The sequence below is a fragment of the Halichoerus grypus genome, chromosome 14, assembly GCF_964656455.1.
Source record: "Halichoerus grypus chromosome 14, mHalGry1.hap1.1, whole genome shotgun sequence".
NCBI classification, from domain to species: domain Eukaryota; kingdom Metazoa; phylum Chordata; class Mammalia; order Carnivora; family Phocidae; genus Halichoerus; species Halichoerus grypus.
The window spans coordinates 79782442-79796246 of record NC_135725.1 but is presented as its reverse complement, the minus strand read 5'-3'; the positions used below and the strand labels follow the sequence as shown (position 1 = coordinate 79796246).

The following is a 13805-nucleotide window of genomic DNA, read 5'->3' as shown; positions in this document are numbered from 1 at the left end:
CAAACAATTATAAGAACATATTATGAGCAACTCTATGCCAGCAAATTAGATAATCTGGAAGAAATGGATGCATTCCTAGAGATGTATCAACTACCAAAACTGAACCAGGAAGAAATAGAAAACCTGAACAGACCTATAACCACTAAGGAAATTGAAGCAGTCATCAAAAATCTCCCAACAAACAAGAGCCCAGGGCCAGATGGCTTCCCAGGGGAATTCTACCAAACATTTCAAGAAGAATTAATACCTATTCTTCTGAAACTGTTCCAAAAAATAGAAATGGAAGGAAAACTTCCAAACTCACTTTATGAGGCCAGCATTACCTTGATCCCCAAACCAGATAAATACCCCATCAAAAAGGAGAATTACAGACCAATATCCTTGATGAACATGGATGCAAAAATTCTCACCAAAATACTAGCCAATAGGATGCAAAAGTACATTAAAAAGATTATTCACCACGACCAAGTGGAATTTATCCCTGGGCTGCAAGTTTGGTTCAACATCCACAAGTCAATCAATGTGATACATTAATCAAAGAAAGAACAAAAACCATATGATCCTCTTGATAGATGCAGAAAAAGCATTTGACAAAGTACAGCATCCTTTCTTGATCAAAGCTCTTCAGAGTATAGGGATAGAGGGTACATACCTCAATATCATAAAAGCCATCTATGAAAAACCCACAGCAACTATCATTCTCAATGGGGAAAAACTGAGAGCTTTCCCCTTAAGGTCAGGAACATGGCAGGGATGTCCACTGTCACCACTGCTATTGAACATAGTATTAGAAGTCCTAGCCACAGCAATCAGACAACAAGAAGAAATAAAAGGCATCCAAATTGGCAAAGAAGAAGTTAAACTCTCACTTTCTGCAGATGATATGATACTTTATGTGGAAAACCCAAAAGACTCCCCCCAAAACTGCTAGAACTCATACAGGAATTCAGTCAAGTGGCAGGATATAAAATCAATGCACAGAAATCAGTGACATTCCTATACACCAACAACAAGACAGAAGAAAGAGAAATTAAGGAGTTGATCCCATTTACAATTGCGCCCAAAACCATAAGATACCTAGGAATAAATCTAACCAAAGAGGCAAAGGTTCTGTACTCAGAAAACTATAAAATACTCATGAAAGAAATTGAGGAAGACACAAAGAAATGGAAAAATGTTCCATGCTCATGGATTGAAAGAACAAATATTGTGAAGATGTCAATGCTACCTAGAGCAATCTACACATTCGATGCAATCCCTATCAAAATACCATCCACTTTTTTCAAAGAAATGGAACAAATAATCCTAAAATTTGTATGGAATCAGAAAAGATGCAGAATAGCCAAAGGAATGTTGAAAAAGAAAAGCAAAGCTGGCGGCATCACAATTCTGGACTTCCAGCTTTATTACAAAGCTGTAATCATCAAGACAGTATGGTACTGGCACAAAAACAGACACATAGATCAATGGAACAGAATGGAGAGCCCAGAAATGGACCCTCAACTCTATGGCCAACTAATCTTCGACAAAGTAGGAAAGAATGTCCAATGGAAAAAAGACAGTCTCTTCAACAAATGGTGTTGGGAAAATTGGACAGCCACATGCAGACAAATGAAACTGCACCATTTCCTTACACCACACACAAAAATAGACTCAAAATGGTTGAAAGACCTCAATGTGAGACAGGAGTCCATCAAAATCCTAAAGGAGAACACAGGCAGCAACCTCTTCGACCTCAGCTGCAGCAACTTCTTCCTAGAAACATCGCCAAAGGCAAGGGAAGCAAGGGCAAAAATGAACTATTGGGACTTCATCAAGATAAAAAGCTTTTGCACAGCAAAAGAAACAGTCAACAAAACCAAAAGACAACTGACAGAATGGGAGAAGATATTTGCAAATGACATATCAGATAAAAGGCTAGCATCCAAAATCTATAAAGAACTTAACAAACTCAACACCCAAAGAACAAAGAATCCAGTCAAGAAATGGGCAGAAGACATGAACAGACATTTTTCCAAAGAAGACATCCAAATGGCCAACAGACACATGAAAAAGTTCTCAACATCGCTCGGCATCAGGGAAATCCAAATCAAAACCTCAATGAGATATCACCTCACACCAGTCAGAATGGCTAAAATTAACAAGTCAGGAAATGACAGATGTTGGTGGGGATGCGGAGAAAGGGGAACCCTCCTACACTGTTGGTGGGAATGCAAGCTGGTGCAGCCACTCTGGAAAACAGTAGGGAGGTTCCTCAAAAGGTTGAAAATAGAGCTACCATATGACCCAGCAATTGCACTACTGGGTATTTACCCCAAAGATACAAATGTAGGGATCTGAAGGGGTACGTGCACCCCGATGTTTATAGCAGCAATATCCACAATAGCCAAACTGTGGAAAGAGCCAAGATGTCCATCGACAGATGAATGGATAAAGAAGAGGTGGTATATATATATGCAATGGAATATTATGCAGTCATCAAAAGGAATGAAATCTTACCATTTGTTATGACATGGATGGAACTGGAGGGTATTATGCTGAGCGAAATAAGTCAATCAGAGAAAGACATGTATCATATGACCTCACTGATATGAGGAATTCTTAATCTCAGGAAACAAACTGAGGGTTGCTGGAGTGGTGGGGGGTGGGAGGGATGGGGTGGCTGGGTGATAGACATTGGGGAGGGTATGTGTTATGGTGAGCGCTGTGAATTGTGTAAGACTGTTGAATCACAGACCTGTACCTCTGAAACAAATAATACATTTTATGTTAAAAAAAAAAAAGAAGATAGCAGGTGGGGAAATCGGAGGGGGAGATGAGCCATCAGAGACTATGGACTCTGAAAAACAAACTGAGGGTTCTAGAGGGGAGGGGGGTGGGGGATTGGGTTAGCCTGGTGATGGGTATTAAAGAGGGCACGTTCTGCATGGAGCACTGGGTGTTATACGCAAACAATGAATCATGGAACACTACATCAAAAACTAATAATGTAATGTATGGTGATTAACATGACATAATAATAAAAAAAAATTAAAAGAGAGCAGGGAATGAATCGGTTGAATTCAGCCATATTATCCCCACCTCCCAGCAGAGTGCCTGGAACACCATAGATATGAGCTAAATAACTGTTGATGGAATGAATAGATGAATATATAAATGAACTTGAACTCTTTGAGCCTTAGTATTATCACCTATACACTGGGCATCACACTAGTTATATCCTGGTGTTTTGGTAAAGATTAATTGAGATCATATATGCAAAGAGACCGCCCTGCAATGTTTGTTCTTCTCTGCCTTGCTGGATAAGGAGTTTACGAGGTTGAGAAGAAGGGATAGAGCTCTCTTAGTAGAGGGAGCAGCATTGTGCACAGGCAGAGATGGGCACGTTGTGTGTGGAGGCTGATGAGGGGGACAGGCACCGTGCTGTAACGGTCTTGGGCCTTTGGTGCTCGAGAAATAGAAACATGTCATAACTGTGCCTGAAAGCCATCAAGAAGTGATGAGGTCATAAATCTTTAGTAAATGAAAGGCAAGACACGCCCGCATTGCTATGAATTCGTGTGATGAAGAACACGGGATGGCAGCGAAGGCCTGTGGGGGTGGGAATTTGCACTGAGGCTTATAAACTTGGTGCTGCTCAAAAACAGGAGGAAAGTCGTTCCATGTGGGAGTTAGGGTACCACGGGCAAGGAGCTGGAGGTTGGGAGACAAGAGAGAATGCCAGTTTGGCTGCAGCGGAGTTTGTGTTGGGTCAGGAGATTAGGCAGCCCAGGACCAGATCCCTGGGGACCTCAGAGGCCAGGTTCAATGCTTAGCCTTCATCTGGACGCCACTATGTGAAGGAGAGAGAGCCGCAGAGAGCCCAAGCTTTGTGAGTACCGATGGTCATCCTTCGTTTTGCCCAAAGGTCTTTAGGAGGCAGGGGGCTGGATCACATGACCTCTGGAAATTTCTTCCAACCACAGGACTCTGCGGTAGTCAGAAGACAGATAGAGGGAAACAAAAACCAGGGACCTTGGCCTGGATTTCTCTCCATCATAAATCTCCTCCACTGCTTGGTGCCATCTCTCTGTCCACAGATTAATCTTCTCCGGCTTCCTGCAGGAACAGAAGGACCTACTGACCTCATCCCGTTCTCCAGGCTGCAAGTGAGAAATTGGGTTATCAGACCGGCAAAGGCCTAGGCGTGGGCGGAGGGCAGCTGAGCCCCCAGGGGAAAGTGAAGGAAGCACGGAGACCATCCTGTTCCAGAAGGGCTCTCCGCCAGGACTGTCCCAGGGTCCAAACCAGATTAGGCAGGATGCCTTGTCCTTCTGCATGAATGTCTTTGACCTAAGACTGGCAAATGTTGGAGGAGATTGCACACTCCTATCAGGTTGTTTTCCACTGTTAACACTGACCTGGGCTGAGTGTGATTTTTCTGTAATTCTTTTGTCAGTGGTGCTTCTTTCTCACAGTTGGTAGGTCAGATGTGAGGCCTAGTGGCTGAGGAGGAAGAACAGGAGCTTTAGACAGGAAATCCTGTGCTCTGGCCTCAGCAGTGGGCTCTCTGTGCCTCAGCTTCCTCATATGTAAATTGTGCCCATCTCAGACGGTTATGGTGAGTATAGGGCCTCTTAGAATCCTGCCAGGCACACAGTAAATGCAGAAGAAATGCTGACTCTTATGATTGATTTCGTTATTGGAAAATGAGGATAAAAGCACCTGTCACCCAGGGTTGTTGTGAGAGTCACACTCACTCATTCATTTGCTCAACACACACACGCTGAGCCCTGAGTGGGCACCAGGCAGTGTACTAGGCACGGGCGTGATGTGTCGCAAACAACACGAAAGAGCTCCTCATCCCCAGAGCTGACGGGCTGCGGAGGCGGGTGCAGATCTGAAACAAGCAGATGCTCCAGCACAAGCATACAAGTCTGTAATAATGCTGTGAAGGGCGAGGGCGGGGTGCTAGGGACAGAAGAGTGCAGGGCCACCCGGGGGACGATGGTCACAGAAGTCTGCTCTGAGGAGGCAATTTCTGAGCTGGCAGAGGAAGGGATGGGCAGAAGCAAGGGTTCGGGGTACTTCTGACAACTCAGACACAGAGACCTGGGGAGGGGGACCGGCAGTGGCACACTGGAGGGCGTGAATGAGGTGGCGGGGTTCACAGGGATCAGGTGGGGTGGAGGCCGACTTTGATCCTGAGGATAAACTGCAGACACAGTGCAGGTAAATGCCTTGGGAAAAGGTACACGGCAAGCACCTGTTACTTCCTGTATTTTCTGGAATAAAAGAGTGGGACTTGGAATTGACAGAATGGGGGCCAGTTGAGGAATGACCTTCCTCCCCTTTGCTTTTGTAGTTCACACTCAGAATAAAGCAGTTGTCTAAACACTACAAATACTACGCCATAAAATGAGTGTGTGTGTGTGTGTGTGTGTGTGTGTGTGTGTGTAATTCTACTTCCCCAGGAGGAGTTTGGACCCCTGCCACTGAATCCCTTCTTCTGATGTGCATTAACTACTTTGAACCCCAGTTTCCTCCCTCTGTAATAATGGGGCTGCTTCCTCCTCTTTGCTAATGGGATTGTTCTCTCAGAAGGTTGTTTTGAGGAAAGCGCCGATAAATGTTGGTTCACTTTTCTTCTTCTTTCCTCTGTGGCTTAAGCTTCACTGTCTGGTGCGTCTGATGACAGTCTGCATTTGAGAGAAGGCATTAAACATTCATAGCTGGTTTTTCATCAATATGTGTCCTGCCCACCACAATCTTGGAGGACCTGTTGGGGTCTGACCACTCTAGAAATTGCCCCTTTCTTAAAGGCGCCACTCTGACCTCTCCCCTCCGGTCCTAGAATCCATCAAATTCACATACCATTGCTGTGGAAGGAAGTCCTTTTAATTCTGACCAAGTGAGCAAAAGGGAAAACAAGGAGGGATCTATCAGAAGGATTCTGAAAAATATGTATGTTCTTTAAAGGAAGACAGCATACGAATGGGATATATATTTTTTCCAAAAGGGAGGGGAAAAATCGCAGGCTTTTAAACAGAAGACTTTAAGCAGGGAGTGAGAGAGGAAAAATATGTCTCTTAAATGCATTCAGCGCCATTGCCACGGGCTGCCGAGCCAGGATTGTTTATTAGAAGATAAGATAGTGAAAAATGTATTTTGCAGAAAGAAAATAGTAAAGTCAGGTCTGAGGCAGATAAGAAGCCAAATTTCTATTTTATGCTCAATTGAGTGACTCAGTTACATTATCTGGGAAGCAGGGGTGAAATAACACCCTTTGGAAATGAGGCCCGGGGTGCTCTGGGTCCCCTTCCAGCCTTGGCCAAGCTGAGCCGGCTCAGCTGGGAGGCTGCCTCCTCAGAATAGCGTGTTTGTAAGCTGGGGCTGGGGTGAGGCTGGGGATGGGGTAAGGCTGGGGATGGGGTGAGGCTGGGGATGGGGATGGGGCTGGGGCTGGGGTGAGGCTGGAGCTGGGGCTGAGGCTGGATCTAGGGTGAGGCTGGGGCTGGGTTGAGGCGGGGGCTGGGGTGAGGGCTGAGGGCAAGGGCTGAGGCTGGGGTGAGGCTAGGGCTGTCAGCTGGGGATGGTGCGGGGCTGGGGGGTGGTGGGGTGGGGAAAGGAGGTTCCAATCTTTTCAGCTCCTTATTTTCTCCATCTTGTTATGTAAGTGCTTGGGTTCGGCTTTATGCCTCCCCTCCCGCTGCCAAAGGTGGGAAAATAAAAACACACATGCATGCGAGATGAAGCTCTGCAAAGGCCAGTGGATGTTAGAGCTGGAATAAGCCTCATTAGAGACCGGCTGGTTTAGGGGATACTGACTCCTGGCCTGTGGTCAGTACTTGACTCGGCAAGCACAAACAAGTCCTTTGAATGTTTCTAAGCAGGGCATTGTTCTCCAGGTTGCCGAAGATCTCTGTTACTCTCTTCTTTATTTCCACCTGGCCGCTTTACACATTTTTGTTATGTGCCTGGTGTCTGGAGAAATAGAAGTTCGATACCCCCAGATTGTATTCCAGAATCCTCAGTGCAAATATGGGGGAACTCGCATCAAGGAGGGCAAGCGGCTCGCCTAAGTTCACACAGCTAGTGACTTGCCTCAGTACAAACAGAACCCAGAACTCTGGGCTCTGCTCCCAATCATCCCGATCTTTTCCTATTGTTCCACCTCAGGTCTTTTCTCATTTAGGAATTCTTCATTTATTAGCCAGTTGGAGGTTAGCGGGATCTGGAAAATGAAGACTAACTTAATTCAACAAATGTTTATGGTTTAACTAACAATGAATTTATTTATTCAACAGATATCAGCTGAACAACTCAACCACTTATATAGGTTGAATAAGGGCCCCCAAAGATGACTGAGTCCTAATCTCTGAAACCTGTAAATAATTTTGCAGATATGATTAAATTAAGGAACTTGAACTGGGGGAGATAGTCCTGGATTATCTGGCAAATAATCACATGTGTCCTTAGAAGTGAAGAAACTTAAGGTCAGAGAGAGAGAGGGAGATGGGGTGGTAGAAATCTACAACATTGCTGGTTTTGAGGAGGAAGGAAGGGGGCCCTGAGCCAAGGAACATAGACAGTGTCTAGAAGCTGGGGAAGGCACAGATATGGTTTCCAGCCTAGAGCCTCCAGAATGGAATGAAGCCCTGAAGACAATCTGATCCTGCCCCGTGAGAGCCATGTCAGACTTCTGATCTATAGCAAGAACTGTCAGATGCTAAATATGTGATGTTTTAAGCTGCCAAGCCTGTGGTGACCTGTTCCAACAGCAGTAGGACACTAATATGACAATCATCAAGTCCTGACAGTACCCCACACCTCTATTCATTCTCTCATTCTTTCTTTCCTTCCAGAAGATTTCTCTGAAGTCACTTGTAGCTACTCATTTGGAACTCTACTTTGAGATAAAATCAGCAACAACCATGAGGCTTAATGGAGGCAGTAAGCCACTGTATACGGGAGCACAAGGAGTAATGTCATTTTATTCATCAAGAATGAATGTTCAGGGGTTCCTGCGTGGCTCAGTTGGTTCAGCATTGGACTGTTGATTTGGCTCAGGTCATGATCTCAGGGTAGTGAGATTGAGCCCCGTGTTGGGCTCTGCAATGAACGTGGAGCCTGCTTGGGATTCTCTCTCTCCCTCTCCCTCTGCCACCCCCCAACCCCCACTCATGTTCTCTCTCTCTCTCTCAAAGAAGAAGGAGAAGGAGAAAGAGAAGGAGAAGGAGAAGGAGGAGAAGGAGAAGAAGAAGAAAGAAGAAAGAAGAAAGAAGAAAGAAGAAAGAAAGAAGAAAAAAGAAGAAGAAGGACTATTCAAAGAATGAATGTTCAGAGAGGGGGAGTCCTTCTCCAAAGTTGCCTAGCAAGTTCATGTCAGGGTCAAAATTAAAATCCTGGTTTTTCAACTTCTAGCCCAGTGTTATTAAGATTCTGTATATTTATTTATGTTTTGATTGATTTAAAATACTATCAGTCCAGAAACTGATATTTGGTCACTTGATTTAGTGCAAATATCTGGTCACCCGGTTTATCACAAAGACAGAATTGCCATTCAGTGAGACAAAGATGGTCTCTGCTTGGTGGGTTGGATACCTCTACGGACAAAAATGAGTTTTGGCCCCCTTCTTTGCCAGCATATACAAAAGTTACTAATTCAAGACAGATTATAGACCTCTATGAGAAAGGAAAAACAACAGTGTCTGCAAGAAAACATAGGAGAGCATTCTCATGACTTTGGGGTAGGTGAAGGATTCTTAAACAGGACATACACATCACTACCCATGAAAGAAGAGAATGATAAATTGAATGTCACTAAAATTAGGAACATTTGTTTATTGGAAGATGCTGATAAGCAAATACAGGAGAAGTCACAGACTGGGAGTAGCTCTTTGCAATATTTGCATCTGACAAAGGGTCTGTAATAAGGATATATAACCGACTATTAATCAACAAGAAAAAAACTAATTAAAAACTGGCAAAGACTTGAAAAGGCAAAAGAGTTACACACAAAAGAAGATCTCACAATGGTCAATAAGCACCTCAAAACTCCTCATTAGCCACCAAGGAAAGAGCAATTAACCCACAGTGAGGTATCACCCCACGCCCACCAGCAAGACTAAAATTAAACGGAACGAGAATACCAAGTGTTGTCAAGGCTATGGAGCAAAGGGGCTCTCACATACTGCTGTCCTATACTTCCCCATTGTTTTAAGTGTTTTGACAACAGAAGCCATGTTTGGTTTGTATTTGGATACCTACCCCTCCTACCTGCCTTATGCCTGTTAAGTCTAGACTGCAGGTCACTTTCCAGATGCAAAATTGCCAGCACAGCAAGAGATAGTGACCATGGGAGAAGAGCCATAGAGAAGGTCCAAACGGTCTCCTTGATGGGAATACAGGGAGGTGGCCGGATCGGGGCAGCTGGTGCCCGCCTTCCCCCAGGTGAGGGTGCAGCCCTCAAGCCACACGGGCTTCCGTGGCTTCAGGAAACAGCAGGGCATTCCTGACTCCTCTGGGCTCTGCGGTTGGAAGAAGGCTGGGTAGTATTCCAGTCCTGCCATTTACTGGCTATGTGACCTTGAAGCCAATGACTCAACCTCTCTGGGCCTGGGTTTCCTTATTCACAAAACAGAGAGAGTCATGGTATCTAAGCAACAGGACTGCAGTGCTGATGAGTGAGATTCTAGAAGCAACACATCCGGCCCGTAGTAGGTGCTGTCCACGAGGCCACCTTTTTTCTTTCTTGGCTTCAGGAGGTCCTCTAAAGAGACCTTTACATGTTGCATGACAATAACCCATTTCAGGAGTGTTTGTGAATTGTTCTTTGTACCTTCTGGAAATCTCTTTTGTTTACATTCAAACCTGGCTTTCAATAAAACAGCATGGTCCAAGACCTCCACACTTTGTGGCCGGTGGACGGGGAGGCCCCCCCTTGGGAAAGGTGCAGCTTGTGGGGGGGCCCTGGGAGGGGCCGGAGCTTCAGTGCCTGTCACCGCTCCAGCTCGGACTGCGCTCGGGTTTGAGGAGACAGTAGTTAGGAAGGAAGCTGCAGAAAGGCAGCCCATAAGCTTCCATCATCACAGCTCCTAAGGAAAAGGCAGAGATGCCCTGGAGCAGTTATGGGGCGGCTCCCTGCTGAGCCCGTGCCCCAACTGTAGGCATGCGTTGTAGGCAAAAAGGCCAGGAGTAAATATTTACAGTCAGGGAGCCCCAGCATGCTGACGCACTGATGGAATGAAAAATTGTGCATACCTCTGTGTGTGTGTGTGTGTGTGTGTGTGTGTGTGTGTGTGTGTGTGAGAGAGAGAGAGAGAGAGAGAGAGAAGGAGAGGAGGGGAGGCAGAGAGAGAGAGAGAGAGAGAGAATTTTGACTCCTTGCTCTGCCCGATGAGAGCTGCAGGTGAAGTGGAAAGAACCATCCAGCAGGGTCCTAGTCAGGTGCCCTCTGGTCTGGTCTCTGTTCTGCCACTTTTCTGCTTTTACCAAGTAGGAAGCAAGAAACATATGCTCCCTCAGGTTAACTCAGGCAAGACAGGTTTGCTGTCTGGTGGGTGGGGGGGCGGGGGGGGGTACAACGAGGGGATGGACACTGCCACAGGAGATGCAAGACTAGAAAAAAACAGAATGCACAAGCAAAACTGGATGGTGACTTAGAATTCCAAGAAGTTCCAGGGCCTTTGGCAACAGGATGGGTAGATTTGATGGAACACACAGACTCTGGTGTCAGAGTGCTCCTGGTTGTGTGAGCTGGGACAACATGCCTAACCTGTCTGAAACCTTAATTTCATCTTATGCAAGATAGGAATAATAATACATCTCATTCAGGACGCTGCTGGGTAGGATGATGTGTACAGAACCCTCAGCATAGTGCCTGGAACACAGAGTAAGTATTATTGTTGTTGTTTTCTCTCTTGTCTTTGTTTTTTTAATACAATTAAGGTGACCTAGTTCTTCTGCATCCCTATTGTGATATCGTGATTTATAATATGAAATATATATTTGGAGGTCTTTGTCCTCCTTTCTGGCACAGAGCTCCTGAAACCCTTGGAATTTCCTATGTTCTGAGAGGGATCAAGGTGTCTTTTATGTTAATGAGGTGGCTTCGGACCACACTTAAGGATGGGGCTGGTTGCCAGGAGAACCCACCACCAGACCACCACGTGATTAGAGAATTGGAACTTTCAGTCCCACCCCCTGACCTCTGAAGGGCTGAAGTGTTGGGGAGGGCAGTCTCAACCTGTGGGGCCTGATGCTGTCCCCAGGTACATAGGGTCAGAATTGAGCTGAATTCCCGGACCTCCAGCTGGTGTCCAGAGCATTGCTTGTTGTTATGTTGTGTATTATGTTATTGCTTGTTGTTGTGTGGAGACACCCTGCTCCCACCACACACACACACACACAGTTGGGTCCAAGGAACCCCAAATACCTGCTTCCTTCATCTTTGCCGTATCTTTTCCAGTGTGGTCCTTGGAGCAGCAGGATCTATATCACCTGGGAAAATGTTATCAGCGCAAACTCTCAGACTCACCTCTGACCTGACTCAGGGGAGGGTGGAGGTGGACTCACATTTAAGAACCACTGACCTACACTGTGGCTACTAATACCTTCTAGATCCGGTCCCTCATAGCTTCTGCTTTCTCATGGCCCATGATGGCCCTTCTGGCTGGCCTCTATCCTTGTCCCTATCTCCCAATCCATACTTTTGAAAAATCCTACAATGGCTTCCCATTGGCCTTAGAACAAAGCCCCAATTTCAGCCACACCCCGACGGCCCTATGTGATCTGGACTTCGGCTCTTCCAGTTTCTTCCATCAGTTTCCTCACCTCGGCCACTGCCTGCTCCCCACACCCCTCTCCACCTTCCTGCTGATTTCCTATTCTCCCAATGCTCTGAGCACTTAGGATTCCTTGTGCCTCCAATAGAATGGTCTCCCACCAGATCCATGCATACCTAGGTTCTTTTTATTCTTCAGGTCTCAGCTTACACATATTCCCTCCCAGAGAGCCTCCCATGCCCAGTGCCTGGTGCAAAGTAGGTGCTCAGTAAATACTTGGTTGTCAATGACTGAATGGGTGGATGAAGGAGTCAGTTAAATCCGGCTGAGTATTTTCAAAGGACAACAGTGGGAAGCTGCCTTTGAAATCCCTTCCCATCCAGCGACTTCATACTTCCTTAGCTGGTTCAGCTGGGTGGGTTGCCAAAGGGTGGCTCTACCCTCATGTCCAGGGCAACTTGGAAATGGGATATTCTGCACACCTTCCGACTTCTGACGGGGACGCACGAAGGGCATCGGGCATCGAGTGGGCGGGGCTGGGCAGGCCGAGCCCCCTGCACAGGCGCAGACAGCCTCCTCATTCAGTAACGCAGGCCCCTGCAACCTCCCCGCAAATACGAGCAGCATCCCATCCGAGGAACCATGGTTGAGCCTAATCATCTTATTTTGTAGTAGCTGGAAGATGGGGTTGGAGGTGTTTCGAAGCTCCAGCCTCTCGTGCTCCAGCCAGGGTCTGGGCAGTATTTACGGCTTCGCTGAAGAAACCCCGACACGGGCTCACAAAGGGTTAACTTGGCTGAGAGGAGCAGCTGGCTTGCTTGTGAGCCCTTGTTTCCAGTGACTAATAGGTAAGAGGGACGCAAGTTGTCCTGGTCTGTGGCGGAAGGTGACTCACACAGAGACAGAGGCCCAGTGAGGAAGTCATGCCAGGCACATGCGTGTGCATCAGGCACACACTCAATGCACACACCCAGAGGTGCAGCATGGGTACTCCTACCGTGCATGGATCCAGAACACAGCCTGCAAGCACCAAACGCACCCAGACACACCGTGTTTTTTTTAAAGATTTTGTTTATTTTGACAGAAAGAGAGAGAGAGCACAAGTAGGCAGAGCGGCAGGCAGAGGGAGAAGCAGGCTTCCCAGCTGAGCAGGAAGCCCGATGCGGGGCTCGATCCCAGGACCCTGAGATCATGACCTGAGCCGAGGGCAGACGCTTAACCCACTGAGCCCCCCCAGGAGCCTTACACACCATATTTTAACCTGCAGGAGACCGACCACACACAAAGGCACACGCAATATACACAGAACACGTTCTCCCTAGACATACCACACATCTGCTCACAGCACAGAGCCTTCTGCTTGCTGCAGCAAGGGCTTAGAGAACACACCTAACACAGCCAGCTCGTTCAGCAGATGGGCACACACACGTAATACATACGACCTGTGCACACGAGCACTCCTCTAAGCAAGGCTCCTTCACGTACCACTGCACAAGTAACCACAATATACAAATACACACAGACACACGCAATCACACGTGATACTTAGAGACGTATGCATAGAAATGCAGGTCTAGCTAACAGATATAAACATGGGTACAACATGTAAACGCGTACTCACATGCACACTTCACTAAAACACACACCCCAGAGAAGTCCACATATCAGGAACAACACACATTCGCAGCACCTGTTAGAGATATACAATCCGAAGAAACGAAGGACACAAGAAGGACACCATACATACATGTGCGTGTTCATTCTTTGCTAACAGCATCTTTTTAAAAGTAATACTTTTTAAAAAGTAACCCTTTGACCCCTGCTCCAACTACAGCAATCAATCAACACAATATACAAACATTACTTTGAAACTGTCAAATTAAAAAATAATCGAGTACAGAAAACAAATGTGTTGTTTGACACTCTCTGACCTTTGTGGATATTAACGCTTGTGATAATCATCCCTACAAAAGGCAGAACATCAGCCCTTCGCACAGCTGAGATGGGGCTTGTTAGTCTGACCTTCTCTGGCTGCAGGAG

General features: G+C 46.4%; 1 long non-coding RNA gene across 2 annotated transcripts in view; it reads left to right on the top strand.

The window, feature by feature from the left end:
• The window catches only part of LOC118523897 (uncharacterized), a 76191-nt gene extending 66328 nt beyond the window's left edge, over positions 1–9863 (top strand). For both annotated transcript variants that reach the window (XR_004911312.2, XR_004911311.2), the window contains exon 4: positions 7845–9863. This is a non-coding gene — a long non-coding RNA (uncharacterized LOC118523897). The remainder of the gene's footprint in view (positions 1–7844) is intronic.
• The last annotated feature ends 3942 nt before the right edge of the window (positions 9864–13805 follow it).